Here is a 21,572-nt window from a genome sequence, read left to right as displayed (position 1 = left end):
TATGATCTCCTTGATATGAGGAACTGGTGATGCAACATGGGGGCTTAAGGGGGTAGGAGAAGAATAAATGAAACAAGATGGGACTAGGAGGGAGACAAACCATAAGTGACTCTTAAACTCACAAAACAAACTGAGGGTTCCTGGGGGGAGGGGGGTTGGGAGAAGGGGGTGGGATTATGGACATTGGGGAGGGTATGTGCTTTGGTGAGTGCTGTGAAGTGTGTAAACTGGGCTATTCACAGACCTGTACCCCTGGGGATATCATATGTTTATAAAACAATAAAAAAAAAATTTTAAAAAATAAAAAAATAAACACTGAAGTTTTTTCTGACACGTTTCATCTTCATGATCTAGGAATCTGTTTTTTAAACATATGTGACTTTTCCCACAACATTGTACTACATTAAGTATTGCATTTCTTATCAAAACCATAATGTAAACACTAATTTCTAATAAATGGCATATTTGTTTATCTTAAAATTGCTTTGCTTAGCAAAATTACAACCCCAAACCATAGTTCTATGATAAAAAATAGGGTTAGGTGCAAGCAAACCAGTTTAATCCTGAGAAATTTTGTAAACAGAACATTAAAATCAATAAAGATAATCTTAAGAAAAGGGTTTCCTTTGCTAAAAAAATAAAAACCCTTTCAAATTCTCAACAAGTATATATTATGAAGATATTTGCCATTTTTAAAAAATAATGGAAGGTTATGTAAGAAAGAGTAATCGCTTTCGCTTAACAGTTTCATTACAGGGCCCATGGCCAAGTAGAATGACAAAGATGGATATACTGTGCTGCGTTCTTCCAGGACTTAATTCATTCAGCTGAGTTAATGGACTTATGTTCAGCTATAGTAAGTTTGTGGTACAAAACCTGACATGGAGAAAACCAATGTTGTTGGGGACCGCCTGTGGCCAAGGAAGTCCTCGCCATTACAAGATGGTGCCTGGCCAGGTGCCAAAACAAACCTCCACGTAAACAAGTTAATATCAGCGGTGGCCCATGTTGGGGAGGAAAATCAGACACTGGATAGACTAATTAGGGGAAGGCTAGCAGCAGGTCTGTGATTGGATGTCTTGAGAATATCTGTCTTCTGATAGGGTGCCCTACTGCATATAAGCAAGTGTGGTATGAGAATAAAGCGGAAGCAACATTAACAGGATACCAGGCTCTGTGTCGTTCTTGCGGGTCGAGAATGACACAATGTTACTTCCATATTATACTGGTATCATTCCCCTGTGTATCAGTTAACTCTGAGCTACTTCATATTATAGAAACAACCTTTACCATAATAGACTACGTTCAAGTACCTCATTACCACATTTACCAAAAAAGTCATTGTAATTTAATTTTATGAGTCTCTTTCTTTTTCTCTTATCTTGTCCAAGAATCCCTGGGCTTACACACTTGCCAAAAACAAAAGACATTCATAGACAATTTATGATGATTTGGTCACTATGCATTTTTTTCTCAGTTGGTGGTGTTCTTTTGGGTGGATGGTTCAGCTCACAGTTCCATTTTTCCCATGCCATGGCAATAGGAAAGCACCTCCTAGACTATGAAGGCCAAGGCCGTTAGTGTTCATCATTAGTAGGCATGCAAATTCAGTCCACCACTGAGATCCTTCCTTCACAGAGCTACTGAGGAACTTCATGCTCAGCCATAATTGGTATCCAAATCCACTTCACTTGGAGGTAAGTTTTTATAGGCTAAGTCCTCAATACAATGAATATCATTATTCCTCATTCTTTCTTCCCTGCTTGAAAGGAACAAAGTTATCTGGGATCTAAACTCTCTTTCCAATATTTTCTGGCTCTGTTACTCTATCATAATTCCTTCTTTGAATACTTAAACTTTTAAAACTTAAGTCCGGCTTAGTATTTGTAGTCAGGACTATCTACTTTTATCTGCTAATATCCCCTATGTCTTTTCCCTCAATAACCCATTTCTTTTAGCACTAAATAATATTCCATTGTCTGGAAGTACCATAGCTTATTTATCCATGCACCTACTAAAGGACATCTTGATTGCTTCCAAGTTTTGCTGGTCATAAATAAAACTGCTGTAAACATCCATGTGCAGATTTTTGAGTGGACATAAGTTTTTAACTCTCTTGGGTAAATACTAAGGAGCATAATTTCTGGGTTATATAGTAGGATTCTGTTCGCTTTTATAAGAAACCATGAAATAACTGTGGTTAAGAGTGAATAAGCAGTGACTAAGAGTATTGTTATTCTGGATTTTGGCCATTTTAATAATTGTGTGGTGATATCTAATTGTTGTTTCTTTTTTTAATAACGATTTTATTTACTTATTTGACAGAGAGAGAGATCACAAGTAGGCAGAGAGGCAGGCAGAGGGGGAGGAGGAAGCAGGCTCTCTGCTAAGTAGAGAGCCCCATGCGGGGCTCCATTCCAGGACCCTGAGATCATGACCTGAGCTGAAGGCAGAGGCTTACCCCACTGAGCCACCCAGGCACCCCTCTAATTGTAGTTTCATCTTCATTTCCCTGCTAACAAATGATGTAGAACATGCTTACTTTTACAAACCTAAAATAATAAGAAAAACTGAGTATCATCTATATGGTAATTTTATTATTTGAGTTAATTGATGTAAGAATATTTAAATTGAGAATATCAAAAGATGATAAAAATGCCACTTTTTAGCTTAAATAGCATACACATTGCTGGAGTAAGATTTCTATTCTTGCAAATAGTATTCTCTGATGTAGTTGAAATTCCCTAAATGATTTAGCATGAAGATATAAATTTGTATGCTCACAGTCTAAAGTACATTAAGAGTCATGAACACTATGTTGAAAAAAATGAGCCTATTTCTTAGTATGTAATAGTTTTGTTCGAGTTTTTAATTTGGTAAATTTAATAATTAAATTAGATCATTCATGTGAAGCATGATAATGTGTTCAATACATAATAATTTCACTAAATATTATCTAGTGATGTTTTGATTAGATATAAATTCCCTATAGTTTTAAAGGAATAAACTAAACTTTGGTTAACATAGATTTAACTACTAGTATCCTGAATTAATTGGATTTAAAACCTGTATGTAAGAATAATGAATATACATTAAACTAAATGCAGAGGCTGAGAGAGAAGGTGGTCGAGTAATTTCCAGGGTCAAGCACCATGATTGATAAATTCTATCAGATATTTAAGAAAGAAACTATGTAAAGTCCTTCAGAGAAAAAGAAAAAAAACATTTTCTTACTCATTTTATAAGGCCAACATTAATTCATATACCAAAACCAGATAAAACATAACATGAAAAAAAAATGATACAGCTCACTATTACTCATGAGCATAGACACAAAAACTTATGAAAAGTTTGTCCTTGAATGCAAGGATAAAATGATAATCATCAAATTGATAATGCATTTTGGTAGTGGCATCTACCCCAGGAATGCAAGGTCACTCAGCATTTGCAAACCGATCGATACAATCTACCATATCAAAGAAGAAAGAAGAAAAAAGTGTATAATTATTTTAATAGAAAAGAAACATTTGACAAAATTCAATAGAACATTTATGAAAAAACTTTCAGCAAGGTAGGAATAAAATTGACCTTCCTCAGCCTGAAAAAGGACATATAATGAAAATCTTCAACTGAGATCATACTTAAGAATGATTGCTTTCTTCTCCTTGAACTGTGATGAGGTTTTAATTCCTAATGAAAACAGTAGTGTGTGGAGTTTAAGAAAATGGTTGCGGAGTCAGTTTACCTGGGTTTGAAATCACATTTTATACTTACTACTTTCTGTTAATCTTTGTAAAATTATTTAAGCTCTCTAAGTTTCAGATTCTTATTAGGTGAAATGGAAATATTAATATAAAATACTACATTGACTTATTATGTTTTTAAATAAAATAGGACATAAAGAATGCTTATTTTGATACTTAACATGTTCATTCCTGGTCAACATATTACTTAAAAAGAAGAGTTTTCACTGGATCTTAGATTTGGGAAAACCTGACAGAAAAAAATTAATGTATAAGAATCAAGCAAGTATTGAGCTTTTGTTTTTGTCTCTCAAAGAGTTATATTTGTAAATTTGCTGTCATCTAACTAAACTGAAAAAGCCCAAGCAGTAGTAACTAAATAAGGTGAGCAGCCTCAGTGAGTCAGGTGTATCTCAAGAAGCAAGCCGTTTACTGACCCTCATCTGCCATATAGGATGCAGGTCAGGCAACTATAGGGGGAAGCTCTGAGAATGAACAGTAACTCTGTAACATGGAGCATTAATATGCTAGCATGAATGAGCTCACTTCCTCAAACGTGCGTACATTCTGTGAAATAGTTATCCATGAGTATTCATATTCCCATCCAATTGACAGCTCAGCTGAATGAGATCACTATTTATTCATGTGTCTGAATATAATTATAGATAAGAATATTTTAAAGTAAAAACTACCTACTTAAATGTTTTAATCTTATAGTTTATATTATGGGCTGAATTGTGTCCCCCTAAAACTGATATGCTATGGAATGCTACATACGCTAAAGTCCTAAACTACAATACCTCAGTATGTGACTGTGTTTGGTGATAGGATCTTTAAAGAGGTATCAAGTTAGAATGGGGTTATTAGGGTGGGCCCTAATTCAATGCGCTTGGTGTCCTTATAAGAAGAGGAAATTTGTATCCAAAGACAGAGCAAAGACCATGTGAAGACAAAATAAGCTAGTTATCTATAAGCTGAGGAGAGAAGCTTGACTGACATCTAAATCTGGAACATTTATCCTCCACAAATGTGATAAAATAAATTGATGTTATTTAAACCATCAAGTCTGTAGTACTTTATTATGGAAACCCTAACAAATATAGGAAATATTTTCTTGAACTTGTTTATTGGATAGTAGATTACCTGTCATAGCATTTCAGAATCTTTAATGAAATTCAGGTAAGCAAGGCTAATTGTTTTTTTATGTCTCAAAGACACATCTTGTGGTATTAGAAATGTAGTTTACTTACCTACTTTAATGAGAATAAACATTGCTATTCTTTGATACTAGGTGTTTAATTGAATTTTATCCAGTACTAGAAATTCACTTTGAGTGTGAGGAATCAATATTGTATCTGAGCAGGAATTTCTCTGAATTCTAGCCTAATTCATTTTCTGACTATAAAAGAGGTTGAGGAGGATCAATGTCAAGTTTGTTTACACAAGGTGGGTATTATGAAAGAAAGTAAAATGACAGTTAAAATAACTTTTTAAAGACCATTGAAATTTTAGTGTTACTAGTTGGCTTCTTTCTTTTATCACTAAAAGAAGCAAACCTGTTGAGACAATAAAAAGAAAGCTTATATTTCTAATCATTAACCTCTAGGATGGTAAATAGAAAGGAAACAATCTTCTCATGCAAGGTAAAGTTCTTAGGAGAATTGATGAGCAATAAAGGCATCTGTTTCCAGTGAAAAGATCAAGAGGAGGCTGGGGAAAAAGCAACATGAAAAGAACATTTGGGGGGTCAGAATACTGTTGTTCATACACTGTAAATGATGTTTTGAAACCAGACCTAATGTTCTTAGCTTTCCTGTCAGAACAAGCAACTGAAGACTGAGGACCTGAAGTAGTCAAGCCATTTTCCAAGACGTGCTAATAGCACATTCATCACCATCCACAGTTAACTCAATAGTTAACACCCCATGAAATGAGCATGTCTTTTTGTCTTGGTATCAAAAAAATAAGAAAATAGAGGTAAATTTATGTTTATTAATTCCTTATTAAAAATGTAATAAATTTGGTCAGTGCATGAATTTGGGTTAAAAAACACTGTAATGATTTCTTTCCTTTACCCTCAGTATTTCTTGCTAATTCCGAGGTCAAGTGGAACAGTATCCATTATAAATGACACGGTTTTATAAACAGGCATTTCAAATGCCATAGACATTTGAATGAACATTTTCTTCCACCCATAATTACTTAATTATTATCAATTATGAGTGTGGCATGAGCATATGGTAACCACCCGTCTGCTCATTTTTTCCTCTCAATTGCCATTAATTTTGTTGATGGTGACACTGTTTAGCCAAATCAAACTAATTAATAACAGTCCAGTGGAACTAGACCTTTCTCTTTGAATCACATGCTCATTCATCAATAGCTGACTACAATAATGTGATCAAATTTGAGTAGAATAAAATATTTTGGGGGCTTAAAATCATTTTGATGAGAATTATTTGAAGATTCTTAAATTTATGTCATTTTTCATTCTTGAAAGTCACATTACTTTATTTTGAATATGCTAAACATTCTAAACATTATTTCCTCTAGATTTTTCAAGTTTTATTTTATGCAAATAAAAATAATAAATTCTTCTGTGTGGAACATATTTTCTTGTCTTAGAAACTCTTAAGTGTTCCTTATAGTGCAGTGTACATCTGGGAAGAAACATCAGCCTTAAGTACTAGCTCTTTCCTAGTGGGAACTATTGCTATGTTTTTATCTAATAATATGCTACTTGCTCTTCTAGTAAAGAAAAGCTGCTGAACTACCTGGTGTGCATCTGTTATCAGACTAACTGTCAGGTGGAGATATGTGTGTATTTACTGGAAAAATAGGTGAAATATTTCTTACATCTTAAAAATTTTGTGAAAAGCCTAATAAAAGTATCATGAAAAGTAAAGTACTAACAATAGCTCCATTTATACACTAATGCCTTAGTTAAGAACAAAACCCTGAAATCAGAAAACTACATTTGAACCAGGAAGATGGATGGCTGGACTAAGCAGCACCAAGCATGTCTCCCAAGCTTTTTTTAGAACTTTTCTCAAGGTTATCTCATTCCAAATACCACACCAAAATTCTCACCACAAGCATGACTTTCAAAAGCTCTGGCTTTGTAATAGACAACATACTTCCCATGGAAGTCATTCACACAGCTTAAGTATTTAACTAGTTTTATAAAGGTATAAGTAGCAAAATAAATGCAAATACAAGAGTGAAGCAGTCAGGTTTATTAAATGCAGAACCTAGCTCACATGAACCTCATTTCAAAGCCTTGGGCTACACATAGTAGTACACACTAGTACTTCTCAAAATTTTGGTTTCCAGACTCTTTCACATTAAAAAAAAAAAAAAGACTTTATTTTTTTATTTGTCAGAGAGAGAAAGAGTGAGAGCAAGCACACAAGTAAAGGGAGCAACAGGCAGAGGAAGAAGCAGGCTCCCCACTGAGCAATGAGCCCAATGTAGGACTCTCTCCCAGCCTGGGATCATGACCTGAGCAGAAGGCAGACACTTAACCGGCTGAGCCACCCAGGTGTCTCAACTCTTTCACTTTCTTAAAAATTACTGAGAGCACCACAAATTTTGCTGATGTTAACTCTATCTTCAATGGTTATTTAAATTAAATAGATATATTTTTTAATCTTTTCAAATTAATGGGCTCTGTGTGTGTGCGTGTATGTGTTATGTTAGTCGTCATACCTCAATAGTTTTTGATGTAGTGTTCCAAGATTCATTGTTTACGTATAACACCCAGTGCTCCATGTAATATGTGCCCTCCTTAACACCCACCACCAGGCTCACCCATCCCCCTACTCTGTCCCCTCTAAACCCCTCAGTTTGTTTCTCTGAGTCCACAGTCTCTCATGGTTTATTTCTCCCTCCAATTCCCACCCCCCTTCATTTTTCATTTCCTTCTTCTAATGTCCTCCAAGTTATTCCTTATGTTCCACAAGTAAGTGAAACCAGGTGATAATTGACTCTCTCTGCTTGACTTACTTCACTCAGCTTAATCTCCTCCAGTCCCTTCCACGTTGATGTAAAAGTAGGGTATTCATAATTTCTGATGGCTGAGTAATATCCCATTGAATATGTGGACCACATCTTCTTTATCTATTCATCTGTTGAAGGGCGTCTCAGCTCTATCCACAGTTTGGCTCTTGTGGACATTGCGACTATGAACATTGGGGTATATATGGCCATTCTTTTCACTGCATCTGTATCTTTGGGGTAAATGCCCTGTAGTGCAATGGCAGGGTCATAGGGTAGCTCTATCTTTAAATTTTTGAGGAACCTCCATACAGTTTTCCGAAGTGGCTGCACCAACTTGCATTCTCACTAATAGTGTAAGAGGGTTCCCCTTCTCCACATCCTCTCCAATATTTGTTGTTTCTTGCCTTATTAATTTTGGCCATTTTAACTGGTGTAAGGTGGTATCTCAATGTGGTTTTGATTTTAATTTTCCTGATGGCTAAAGATGATGAACATTTTTTCATGTGTCTGCTTGCCATTTGTATGTCTTCATAGGAGAAGTGTCTGTTCATGTCTTCTGCCCATTTTTTGATTATTTGTTTTTTGGGTATTGAGTTTGAGAAGTTCTTTATAGATATTGGATATCAGCTCTTTGTCTGTAGTGTCGTTTTCCCATTCCATGGGTTGCTTCTTTGTTTTGTTGACTGTTTCCTTTGCTGTGCAGAAGCCTTTTATCTTGATGAAGTCCCAAAAGTTTATTTTTGCTTTTGTTTCCCTTGCCTTTGGAAATGTGTCTTGAAAGAAGTTTCTGAGCCGATGTCAAAGAGGTTACCACCTAAGTGCTTCTCTAGGATTTTGATGGATTCCTGTCCCACATTGAGGTCTTTCATCCATTTTGAGTTTTCTTTGTATATGGTGTAAGAGAATGGTCAAGTTTCATTCTTCTATACATAGCTGTTCAATTTTTCCAGTATGATTTACTGAAGAGACAGTCTTTTTTCCACTGTGTATTTTTTCCTGCTTTGTCGGAGATTATTTGGCCATAGAATTGAGGGTCCATATCTGGACTCTGTACTCTGCTCCATTGGTCTATGTGTCTGTTTTTGCACCAATATCATGGTGTCCAGGTGATCACAGGTTTGTAGTAAAGCTTGAAATCAGGCAACATGATTCCTTTAGCTTTGTTTTTCTTTTTCAGTATTTCATTGGAAATTCAGGGTCTTTCCTGGTTCCATACAAATTTTAGGATTGTTTGTCCCAGCACTTTGAAAAATGACAATGTTATTTTGATCAGGATGGCATTGAAAATATAGATTTCTCTGGGCAGTATAAACATTTTAACAGTGTTTATTCCTCAGAACCATGAGCATAGATGTTTTCCCAACTTTTTGTATCTTCTTCAGTTTCTTTCATGACTGTTCTGTAGTTCTTTGACTATAGATCCTTTACCTCTTTGGTTAGGCTTATTCCAAGGTATCTTATAGTTTCTGGTGCCATTGTAAATGGAATCAATCCTCTAATTTCCCTCCCCAAAAATAAGAGTCCAGGACCTGACGTATTCCCTGGGGAATTCTACCGAGCACTCAAAGAAGAAATAATACCTATTCTCCTTTTTTTTTTTCTTAATTTATTTTTTTTCCAGCATAACAGTATTCATTATTTTTGCACCACACCCAGTGCTCCATGCAATCCGTGCCCTCTATAATACCCACCACCTGGTACCCCAACCTCCCACCCCCCCACCCCTTCAAACTCTCAGATTGTTTTTCAGAGTCCATAGTCTCTCATGGTTCACCTCCCCTTCCAAATACCTATTCTCCTGAAGCTGTCTCAAAAAGTAGAAACAGAAGGAAAACTTCCAGACTCTTTCTATGAAGCCAGCATTACTTTGATCCCCAAACCAGGGAAAGACCCCACCAAAAAGGAGAATTTCAGACCAATATCCCTCATGAATATGGATGCCGAGATTCTCAACAAGATCCTAGCTAATAGGATCCAACAATACATTAAAAAGATTATCCACCATCACCATGTGGGATTTATCCCTGGGATGCAAGGATGGTTCAACATTCACAAATCAATCAATGTGATAGAATTCATAAATAAGAGAAGGGACAAGAAAAACATGGTCCTCTCAATTGATGCAGAAAAAGCATTTGACAAGATACAGCATCCATTCCTGATTAAAACTCTTCAGAGTATAAGGATAGAGGGAACATTCCTCAACTTCATAAAATCCATCTATGAAAAACCCATGGAAAATATCCTCAATGGGGAAAAGCTGAGAGCCTACTCACTGAGATCAGGAACACAACGAGGATGCCCACTCTCACCACCATTGTTCAATATAATACTAGAGTCCTAGTAACAGCAATCAGACAACAAAAATAAATAAAATATATTCATACTGGCAAAGAAAAAGTCTAAACTCTCTCTCTTCTCAGATGACATGGTACTTTATACGGAAAACTCAAAAGTCTCCACCCCCAAATTACTAGAACTTATATAGCAATTCAGTAATGTTACAGGATGTAAAATCAATGTACAGAAATCAGTTGCTTTCTCATACATTAAATAGATATTTTGAAAATATGAAAGTGGCTGTGTTTTAATGTGTTTCACCACATGTTGATATATAACACATTTTTATAAAAAGTAACTGTATTTTCTAAAATAAAAATAAATGGAATAAAAAAAGCACCCTTGTTTTACATTTTTACAAACAATTCAACATCTGGCTTAATAAAATAAAATCATATATCTTATATCTTATAACATTCTTAGAATGTTTCACATTCTAAACTCTTGCAATATATTGTGTTGGTTTGAAATATAGGAATGATATGTGAAGGAAACTTCACCTCATTTAGTTATGTAAATGGAAAGCATAGAAGATATTTGCATTTCGATATCCTTTTCAGATAATTATAAATATTATTCTTTGATTCTATACAAAAATTGACGACTGGTAATTATGAAAGATAAGTTAAAATGTGTAATCTGAAAAAATATAAATTAACTTTTTGTATGTACTCTGTTACATTAAAATCTATTGCTCTAGTTTATACATTGAGTGGAATTTTCACTTTTAATTATGAATGACAATAAAATACTATACATTGATTACTTGTAAAGTATTTGGTTCACAGAATCTATGTCAAACTTAATGGTGGCAGGTGCAAATTTTCCACAGTATGTTTCACCCTGTTTCCTTTCCTTAGAGAATGTTACTAGAAACCAATATCTATATTTGTTGCTACTGGAATATTGTTGTTTCTAGGCCTTCTCAGTTGACAGAGGAAGAAACTATATATGTATATACAAATCTCTGTGTCTGTTTAACCATTTATCTAGATTAAGGTAATCAGGAGCCCATATTGATTTCCCTAATTCTAATCTATTACCATGTAGATTATTCGAACCTTCTAACCCTGCTTATCTGTACACCCACTCTTTACCAGTGAGAAACCTCCTTTCAACTGCTTGACATTTACTTACTTAATTGCTCAATTCCAGTATTCATGAATAGTGGCACCATAACTATTAACCTGGACCCCCTTGGGAAATAACTTCATAAACTAGAGTACAGTGCTTTATATCATTTCCTTTGCCTTTAATCTCTACCAAATCTATTTATTTCCAAAATTACTTAGATTAGCAACATTTTACCCCACCCCTTTCAGTGAAGTTCATACATTAATAAAATAGTTCAATTCTCTTGTCAACAAAGAATTCATCCCATCCTGAAACCTAACATTCTAAATGATACTTTTAAAACTTTCATACATTAAGCTTTACTCTTTGTGCTATAAGTTTCTATGGGTTTTGACAAAATCATAACTTTATCCATCCAAAATTATGTAACACAGAACAGTTTTATCACCCTAAAAAACAAAACAAAACACACAACTATACTTCATGTACTCAATTTTCATCCCTTTCTCCCAAGCCCCTGGCAAACACTGATCTTTTTTATTATCACTATACTTTTGCCTTTTCCAGAATGTCATGTAATTGGAATCATTCAGTATATACAGTCATTTCAAACTGACTTCTTTCATTTAGCAATATACATTTAAGATCCTTCCATGTCTTTTCATGGTTTGATAGTTCATTTCTCTTTGTCCCTGAATAATATTCTTTTGTGTGGATGTACTACAGTTTGCTTATCTGTTCACTTATTGAAGGACATCTTCATTGCTTCTAGTTTTTTAGAAGCTTTATGAATAAAGCTATTATAAATGGTCATGTGCAGGTTTCTGTGTGGATATAAGTTTTCAACACTTGGGTGCTAGGGTCTGAATGTTTGTATTTTTCCCAGACTTATATGTTGGAACCTTAAAGGTTAATGTGATGGTATTAAAAGATAGAACTTCTGGGAGGTGACTGGATCATGAGAGCATGAAAGGAATTAACACTTTTATAAAAGTAATCCTACATTGCTCCTTAGCCTCTCTCACCATGTGAGGACATACTGAGAAGTTGGCAATCTGTAACACAGAAAAAGACCTTCAACAGAACCTGATCACACTGGCACCCTCATCTTCCAGGTTTCTGACTTAAAAGAAATAAATATTTGTTGCTTATAAGCTGGACAATCTATAGCAGCCCAGATGGATCAAGACACTTGGGTAAACACCTGAGTGTGGTTGCTGGATTTTATGGTAAATCTACATTTAGGTTTTGTTTTGTTTTTTTTTTTTTAGTATTTTTTTTCCAATTTATTTATTTTCAGAAAAACAGTATTCATTATTTTTTCACCACACCCAGTGCTCCATGCAAGCCGTGGCCTCTATAATACCCACCACCTGGTACCCCAACCTCCTACCCCCCCGCCACTTCAAACCCCTCAGACTGTTTTTCAGAGTCCATAGTTTTATAAGAAACTGCCAGTCTTTCTTCCACATTCTGGTTAACTACATGTTTGATTGTTTATTTTATTTTTTAAAGCTTTTTTTCTTAAGTTTTTATTTAAATTGCATTTAGTTAACATACAGTGTTATATTAGTTTCAGGTATACAATATAGTGCTTCAACACTTCCATAGACCAGTGCTCATCACAAGTAGCCTCCTTAATCTCCATCCCCCCATCCACTTTCTTTCCAGTAACCATCAATTTGTTCTTTATAGCTAAAAGTTGGTTTCTTGGTTTGCTTGTCTCTCTTTTTTTTCCCTCTGTTCATACATTTTTTTCCTTATATTCTACATATGATTGAAATAATATGGTATTTGTCTTTCTCTGACTTATTTTGCTTAGCATAATACTCTCTAACTCCATCCATGTCATTCTAAATGGCAAATTTCATTCTTTTTCATGATTAATTATAATTCCATTATCTATCTATCTATCTATATAACTTCTTCTTTTTAAAATTATTATTATGTTCAGTTAGCCAACATATAGTACATTATTAGTTTTTGATATAGTGTTTAATGATTCATTCTTTACCCATTCATCAGTAGATGGATATTTGAACTCTTTCCATAATCTGATTCTTTTTGATAATGCTGCTATAATCATTGGGTGTATGTGCCCCTTGGCTTTCCATAATCTGGCTCTTCTTGATAATGCTGCTATAATCATTGGGTGTATGTGCCCCTTAGAATCACCATTTTTGTATGTTTTGGATAAATACCTAGGGGTGCAATTGTTGGGTCATGGGGTAGTTCCATTTTTAACTTTTTGAGGAACCTCCATACTGTTTGCCAGAGTGGCTGCACCAGTTTATTCCTACCAACAGTGTAAGAGGTTTCCCTTTTCGCCACATACTCATCAATATCTGTCATTTCTTGTGCTTTTAGCTTTAGCTATTCTGACTGATGTGAGGTTATCTCATCATGGTTTTGATTTATATTTCCCTGATTATGACAGATGGTGAACATTTTTTCATGTGCCTGTTAGCCATTTTATGTCTTCTTTGAAGAAATGTCTGTTCATGTCTTTTGCCCATTTCTTAACTGGATTTTTATTTTTGAGTTGTTGAGTTGGAAAAGCTCTTTATACATTTTTGATACTAGCCCTTTATCTGATATGTCATTTGAAAATATCTTTTCCCATTCTGTAGTTGCCTTTTAGTTTTATTGTTTCTTTCACTGTGCAGAAACTTTTATCTTGGTGAAGTCCCAATAGTGTATGTTTGCTTTTGCTTCCCTTGTCTTTGGAAATGTGTTTATCAAGAAGTTGCTGTGGCTGAGGTCAAAGAGATATCTGCCTGTGTTCTCCTTTAGGATTTTAATGGATTCCTGTCTCAAATTTAGATCTTTCATCCATTTTGAATTTATTTTTATTTATAGTGTAAGAAAATTTCATCCCAGTTATATTCTTCTTCATGTTGCTGCCAAATTCTCTCAACAACATTTGTTGAAGAGACTGTTTTTTTTTTCAATTGGATATTCTTTCTCCCTTCATCAAAGATTAATTAACAATATAGTTGAAGTACCTTTCTGGGCTCTATTCTGTTCTGTTGATCTATGTGTCTGTTTTTGTTGCAGTGCCATATTGTCTTGATGATTCCAGCATTGAAATACAGCTTTAAGTCTAGAATTATGATACCTCTGGCTTTGCTTCTCTTTTTCAGGATTGCTTTGGCTATTTGGAGTCTTTCGTGGTTCTATAGAAATTTTAGAAGTGTTTGTTGTAGGTCTGTGAAAAACGGTAGTGTTATTTTGATGAGATTGCATTGAATGTATAGATTGCTTTGGATAGTACAGACATTTTAACAATATTTTTCTTCCAATCCATGAGCATGGAATGTTTTTCCATTTCTTTATGTCATCCTCAATTTCTTTCATTAGTGTTCCATAGTTTTCAGGATAGAGGCTAGGTTTATTCCTAGGTATCCTATGATTTTTGGCACAGTTGCAAATGGGATTGGTTCCTTGATTTCTTTCTTTCCATTACTTAATTAATTAATTGATTACTTACTTTCCATTACTTAATTATTGGTGTATAGATATGCAACAGACTTCTGTGCATTGATTTTATATCCTGCAGTTTTGCTGAATTCCTGTATCAGTTCTAGCAATTTTTTGGTAGAGTTTTTTGGGTTTTCTACATACAGTATCATGTCATCTGCAGAAAGTTTGAGTTCTTCCTAGCTGATTTAAATGCCTTTTTTAAAAGATTTTATTTATTTATTTATTTGACAGAGATAAAGAGAGAGCACAAGCAGGGGGAGTGGCAGGCAGAGGAAGAGGGAGAAGCAGGCTCCCCACCAAACAGGAAACTGGATATGGGGCTTGATCCAGGACCCTGGGATCATGACTTGAGCTGATGGCAGATGCTTAATGACAGAGGCCCAGGCACTCCCATTTGGATGCCTTTTATTTATTTTGGTTGTCTAATTGCTGGGATAACAACTGCACAGTTGTTCAGTCTCGGTTATCTGTCTAGTTATGTTAAATACACAAATTATTCCTTTAAAAATATACTTCTTCTATTTTAATCACAGACTACCTTAAGTTAAATAAATCTGGGGTTTCTTTAGACAAAGTAATTATTTAAAGGGGCCATTACCAAATTGTGTTTGGTTCAAGTCCAAATGGAGGGGATTATGCTAAGTGAAATAAGTCAAGCAGAGAAAGACAATTATCATGTGGTTTCACTCATATGTGGAATATAAGGAATAGTGTGGAGGATGGCAAGGAGGGGAAGGAAAATTGAATGGGAAGAAATCAAACCCTGAGAGATTCTGGAATCAGGAAAACAAATTGAGAGCTACAGAAGGAAGGGGGTTGGGGGGACCGGCTAACTGGATGATGAGTATTAACGTGGACATGTGTTGTGAAGAGTACTGGGTGTTATATACAACTAATGAATTGTTGACTACTCCATCAATATGCATATAGTGCATCAGGATGCACTATATGTTGGCTAACTGAACATAATAAAAAATAAATACCTAAAAAATTTAAAAAAGGAAATTTCTTTCTCTGTACTTTCTTTAAAAAAAAAAATAAAGACTTGATTTTCAGAGAAGTTTTATCTTAACAGTAACACTGAATGGAAAGCACAGGATTCCTGTATACCTCCTTGCCCTACACACTCAGCCTACCCCACCATCAACACCCCACACCAGAGAGCTGTATTTGGTTACAAGCAATAAACAAACACTAATGTGTCATTATCACTCAAACTCCATTGTTTACAGTAGGGTTCACTCTTTGTGTTATATGTTTTATGGATTTTGATAAATGTATAATGACATGTATCAAACATTGTAGTAATATAAATAGTAGTTTCATTGCCCTAAATCCTCTGTTCCACCTATTATCCTTTCCTTTCACTGTATGCTGACACCCACTGATATTTTACTATCTCCATAGTTTTGCTTCTTCCAGAATTCCATATAGTTGATATGTAGTATATAGCCTTCTCAGATTGTCTTCTTTCACTTAGTAAAAGGTTCTTCCAAGCCTCTTTATTGTTTGAAAACTCATTTCTTTTTAGTATTGAACGATACTCCATTGTCTAGATGGACCACCGTTTATTTACCCGTTCACTTACTGAAGGATATCTCTGTTGTTTCCAAGTTTTGGAAATTATAAATAGAAATACTGTAAACATCTATGCTCAGGTTTTTGTGTGGACATAAGTTTTCTACTCATTTAGGTAAATACCAACGAGTATGATTGCTGGATCATATGGTAGGAATATATTTATTTTTGTTAAAAACTGCTAAACAGTCTTCCAAAGTAGTTGTACCATTTTGCATTCCCACCAGCATGAATGTTGTATTTTCTCTGTTACTCCACATCCAGGTCAGCATTTGATGTTGTCAGTGTTTTAGATTTTAGTAATTTTAATGTACATGTAGTTGAAACAAACTTATTGTTGTTTTAATTTGCGATTCTTTAGTGAGGTATGATGTTAAACATCTTTTCATATGCTTGTTTGAAAAGTATGGAATGTGTTACAAACTTACATGTCCTACTTGCACAGAGAATGTGCTAATCTTCTCTGTATCGTTCCTATTTTAGTGTATGTGCTTCCAAAGTGAGCACGGTCCTTTCTTTTGATTCCCAGGGTAAAGGATGTAACAGGTTAAAAGAAACATATAATAATGAAATGAATGGCACCGCCATTCATGGAAGAGTCATGCCTATTTCTGTAAAATATAAATAAGAACAGAGCTATGAGTGCAGGGAAGGAGGAAGAAGCATCCGGGAATATTGAAGAGAAAAAAATAGTGGAAAAGATGTGTACTTACAGACAGAACCACAAAGACAGCACAGGTTCGGTGTATGCAGACAAAAATGGCAGATTTTGAGAAGGAAAAAAAAATAGTGGGCCAGCGGAGTTACTGAAACTTAGTTTTAGAAACACTTAAGAAGTTTTCTCCCAATATCTTATTCTTTCAAATTTTCCTCCAGCCTCGGGCCTCTTTACACAGAGTTACAAAAATTCAATTTTAAAGCTTGGGAGAACAGTGCAACTCCACACTTATAAAAGACATCAAATTGCTTGGGGACAACTATTATTTTAAGCTCAAAACTGGATACCTATATTTTAAGATGTCTGAGATTACATACAGTGTACTAGACTCTATTTTGGAGCTGGAAATTTTTTAAATGGAATAAAACAGTTTTCCTGTCACAATAGAACTTATATTCTAGTGGCTGGAGACAAAAAATAAACAAACAAAGCATAGCATATAAAACGTAGAGCAAAAAAGCAGGGTAAATTGAAAAGTTAATACTAATGTGGCTCACTATTTTATATAGATTTATTTCGGAAGATTTTTCTCTTCTTATCATATTTAAGAAGAGTTCTGGTGCAGATGGATTTGGCCATGCTCTGAGAAAGAACATTCTTTTTTAAGACTTATTTATTTATTTTTAGAGAGAGAGAAAGAGTTGGGGTGAGGTAGAGAGCGGGGGAAAGATTCTTGAGCGACTCCAAGCTCACTGTGGAGGCTGATATGGGGCACAATCTCATGACTTTCTGAGTGTTCTAGATCTCTGAAGATTACATGATCTCCCTGAAATTACATGATCTCCCTGAGTATCTCATTTTTTTTTATTATGTAGTGGAAGAATATGTTTAAATCTTTGATTTTTAGAGACACATCACATTTTCAAAAAATACCAAAATATATTTCTTCCCTTCTCAGATTCATTGCTCCTGGAATGTTATTTTCATTAGGGGTTAGTCCCTATGACAATATAAAGATTTCCAGAGAACTAAGGATTTAAGAAAAGCACAGTTTCAAGTGTTTGTTTTTTTTAATTTACTTTTAGTCTTTAAAATGCAAAGCCTAATGGTATTTGCTTTTACAACACTGATCATTGTTAATAAGAGAATGGTTGCAATGGTTAAAGAAGGTGACAATGAATAGGTGCAATAAAATTCAATTGATTGGAATTTACAAAGACCTTAGAAGAAAGCTACAAGGCTTGAAGAATTAAGTTATATGTCTTCTAGTATATTTAATCTTTGGTGAAAAAAGTTCTTATTTGTTCATAAGCTGACATTTTTTTGTTTGGGAAATGCTGCTTTAGATTATTTCCACTACAAGTACAAGAACTTCTCCTTTTAAGCAACAACAGTTTCCAAAATATTTGGGAGTATTTCCTACCTTATTTACCACACATATGTAAAAATTCTTCCTTCTATGAGTTATGTTAACACCAACAAATTATTTAAATGTACATTATTTTGAGGCATGATGGAATCGTAATAAGTGTACAGTTAGAGGCTTATATTTGGAATTACCTCCTGCAAGTGGCTATATGGCCAGTCCTAAGAGGTCAGATACTAATTTCCAAATGAGATTTTTTTCTTGAAAATATTAGTAGATTTAATTTTCAGTTGCTTATAAGCAGCAATGAATTCACCAAATTCACTTTAAAATCTGATTTGCTAATAATTGATAGGCGTACTGGTATTTATAATATTGGAAGAACTGGGATCACATTAAGGATGAATTTCAAGTTTTATATAATCAACTCCCTCAGTTTGATTTCTCCGGAAATAAGTTGCCAATATACATATTGCCAAATATGATGCCAATATGTGTGTGTGTGTGTGTGCAAGCGCACGCGTGCGCTGCAGGAATTGTTCATGGTAAGAGAGGGAGGAGTAAGAGCAGGTGTGGGTGAGATGATTCTGCCACCGTGAAATGAGAGAGCGAGGTTGATTGAGTTAGAATTTCAAACTTAGTGTAGCGTTAAAGAAGGTCTTAGCTGTCTCTAGGAAGCCCCAAACCAAAGATTGTTCATTATAAGAATCTCATATAAGGCAGAAATATCCCTGTACTTCAGCCATGCTCAGAATGATAATCAGTAGCCACACAAACATGAAAAAAATCTATACAAAATATAGATAATCAAGAAAAAACAAGGCAAAATGCTAGACAGAGATACCAATGAACAGAAGAGAGTGTAAAAATGAGGCACATATACCTTCATCTAAGACTGTGGGATTCAATAAATAATGTTGGGTAAATTGGATAGTCATATGGAAAAAATAATTTCTAATAAGTTGTACATATAAATCTGATAAGTAAAATCATTAATGCCTTTAGAGAAAAAATGGTTGATCACAATGTTGAGGTAGGTAAAAATTTCTTAAACATTGTAGCCAAATCTCCATTAGTAGAGGTAAAACTGCAAAACCGGATGCATTGTTAATAAGTTCTGATAATAAAAAGTGAAAAAAAATCCTAAAGAGTAGGAGATATACATCTGACAAAGGAATTTTATTCTTGTATAAAAAGCTCTATACACTAAGATATAAATATCCCCTATTGTTAAAATTCCTCACCAGACACTTCATACAAAATGATATCCAAATGATAAATAAGCATATAGAAAGGTGCTCTATTTTGTTAGTTATCATAGAAATATAAGTTAGAAACATAAACTACTGCACATCCACCAGAATAACTACCATAAGAAATAAAGGCAGTTTCAAGTGTTAGTTAAATATGAAGCAACTGAAAAGCTTAAAATATGTCTTTTGGTTATGGAATTATAAAAAAATCATCAGAATGATTATACAATGATACAGTTAATACAAAACAGATGGAAGAGTCAGTGAAAGATTATTGTTTACACAGATAAAATTAATGAGAAGTTATTTAATTAGCTGTATTGGTGCTGTCACAATGAGACAGATTGTGGCGAGATGCCCAGACAATGTTAGAGAATCAGCACTGTTTGAATTAAATTTCATTGTAAGCCAACATTTTGCTATATATTAAGCATTGTACCAATGCAAAATATTTTTTCATATCTATTACTATCTTTACAAATATTTCTCTAATGCGACAAGAATGTATTTCACAGATACAAGTTTCTTTAAGTGACAAGAATGCATTCAGAAGCAGTAAGTTTCTGTATGGCAGTTTTTAAATTTCATTATTTCTCTCTACTATGTCTGGGGTCTTCCAACATAGTTCCCACCTTGTAGCATCCAAATTTCCGATTATGTTTGCAGGATAATAAGCAAATTGGATTTCACTTGGGAAAGTGCAGTTAGCCCAACTCACCTGGCAGCATTTTATCATATCAGCCTGTAATGATGCTCAAGATAACTGGGCTGTGGTTCCATGAGTTCAAGCAGTGTATCCTCACAGGATCAAAGTCTGGGAGTCTATTATTATTGCCATTATTTATGATAAGGAAAAAAATTACAATCAGTATTTAAAAAGCACTCTGTATTTTGCAAAATATTTTCAAATGCAACATGTACCACAATGAACCATGGTGTGAGGCATTATTATTATATATTTATAAAATTAAATGTTGGTGGAAACATTTGGATCTGAAATTCAGATTTAAATAATTTTATATATCTATCCAATTTATTGAACTGGATTTAACTAAAAAATTATTTTCTATTTTAGTAAGATGGAGTCACACCAAAATTTACTAAATTTGGCATTTTATAAACAGAAAGAAAATACATATTTGCAAGTCAAGGAGTAAATACCTATATATTGTTAAATTTCTTTTCTATAAGTGAACAAATATCCCTTGTTCCACCTCCTCAAATAATAAAAACAATCTTTGCCAGAGTCTGTGATAGAATTTTAATTGCTTATTACTAAGCTGAGTTGATCCAAATAAGCTGAATATTTTCTTGTTGACAACATATAGATTTTTTAGATTAAAGGATATTTCTTTTGGATAATGGTGGGTCAAAATGAAACCTGGAATAGTAAATCCTAACATAATATCTATAGCAAAGCTGAAATGGAAAGTCAGTACAACAAAAGACGAATTAGAAAGGATTCCAGAAACTACAAAGCCATTATATTAAAGTGAAATATAGAATAAAATTTATCAAGGACTAGATTTGTCTATCTACTGCTTACTTTAGACGTCATCTTTTTAGGTGGTTTTTGAATCAGAAAGAATGAGTGGGATTTGCCCTTTGGACTTAGCATTTGGATTGTGATGGAACAAAATTTATTCTAACTTCACTCCATGTTATTAATAGTACTGAAGTACTTCCTTGCCATTACAAGATCATGTTTGCCAGAATAACTCTGCTTTCACTCTTCTTCAAAAACCTTATCAATTATCATTAGCTTCTATCAATACACTGATTTAATGATGTCATGGTGCAAACATTCAAAAATTGGCCATTATAAGCTTATACTCTTTCTATTTTCCTAGTAATATTTTAAGAAAGAATTTGAGGAAACATGGTAATTTTGGATAAATACATTGTTCCATGTAGTACTGTATAACCTTGTAAAATCATATAATCATATCACTGTATGTTTATTTCTTTTGGTATATTTTAACATTAAAAGTGATATTTCTTCACCCTATCTGCACATTCGAGATATGCCCAAAACTGGGCCTGTGGTTCTTATTATACACTCTATATATCACCAGTAT

General features: G+C 34.1%; 1 non-coding gene across 1 annotated transcript; it reads right to left on the bottom strand.

Moving 5' to 3' along the window:
* Nucleotides 1-16,617: 16,617 nt before the first annotated feature.
* On the bottom strand, nucleotides 16,618-16,724 carry LOC122890712. Its single transcript, XR_006381157.1, has one exon. It is a non-coding gene; the product is annotated as a U6 spliceosomal RNA (small nuclear RNA).
* Between the last annotated feature and the right edge of the window lie 4,848 nt (nucleotides 16,725-21,572).

The sequence above is a fragment of the Neovison vison genome, chromosome 11 (genome assembly GCF_020171115.1).
Source record: "Neovison vison isolate M4711 chromosome 11, ASM_NN_V1, whole genome shotgun sequence".
NCBI classification, from domain to species: domain Eukaryota; kingdom Metazoa; phylum Chordata; class Mammalia; order Carnivora; family Mustelidae; genus Neogale; species Neogale vison.
Note: the sequence above shows the minus strand (reverse complement) of the source record. Positions and strands in the feature narration are given on the sequence as shown.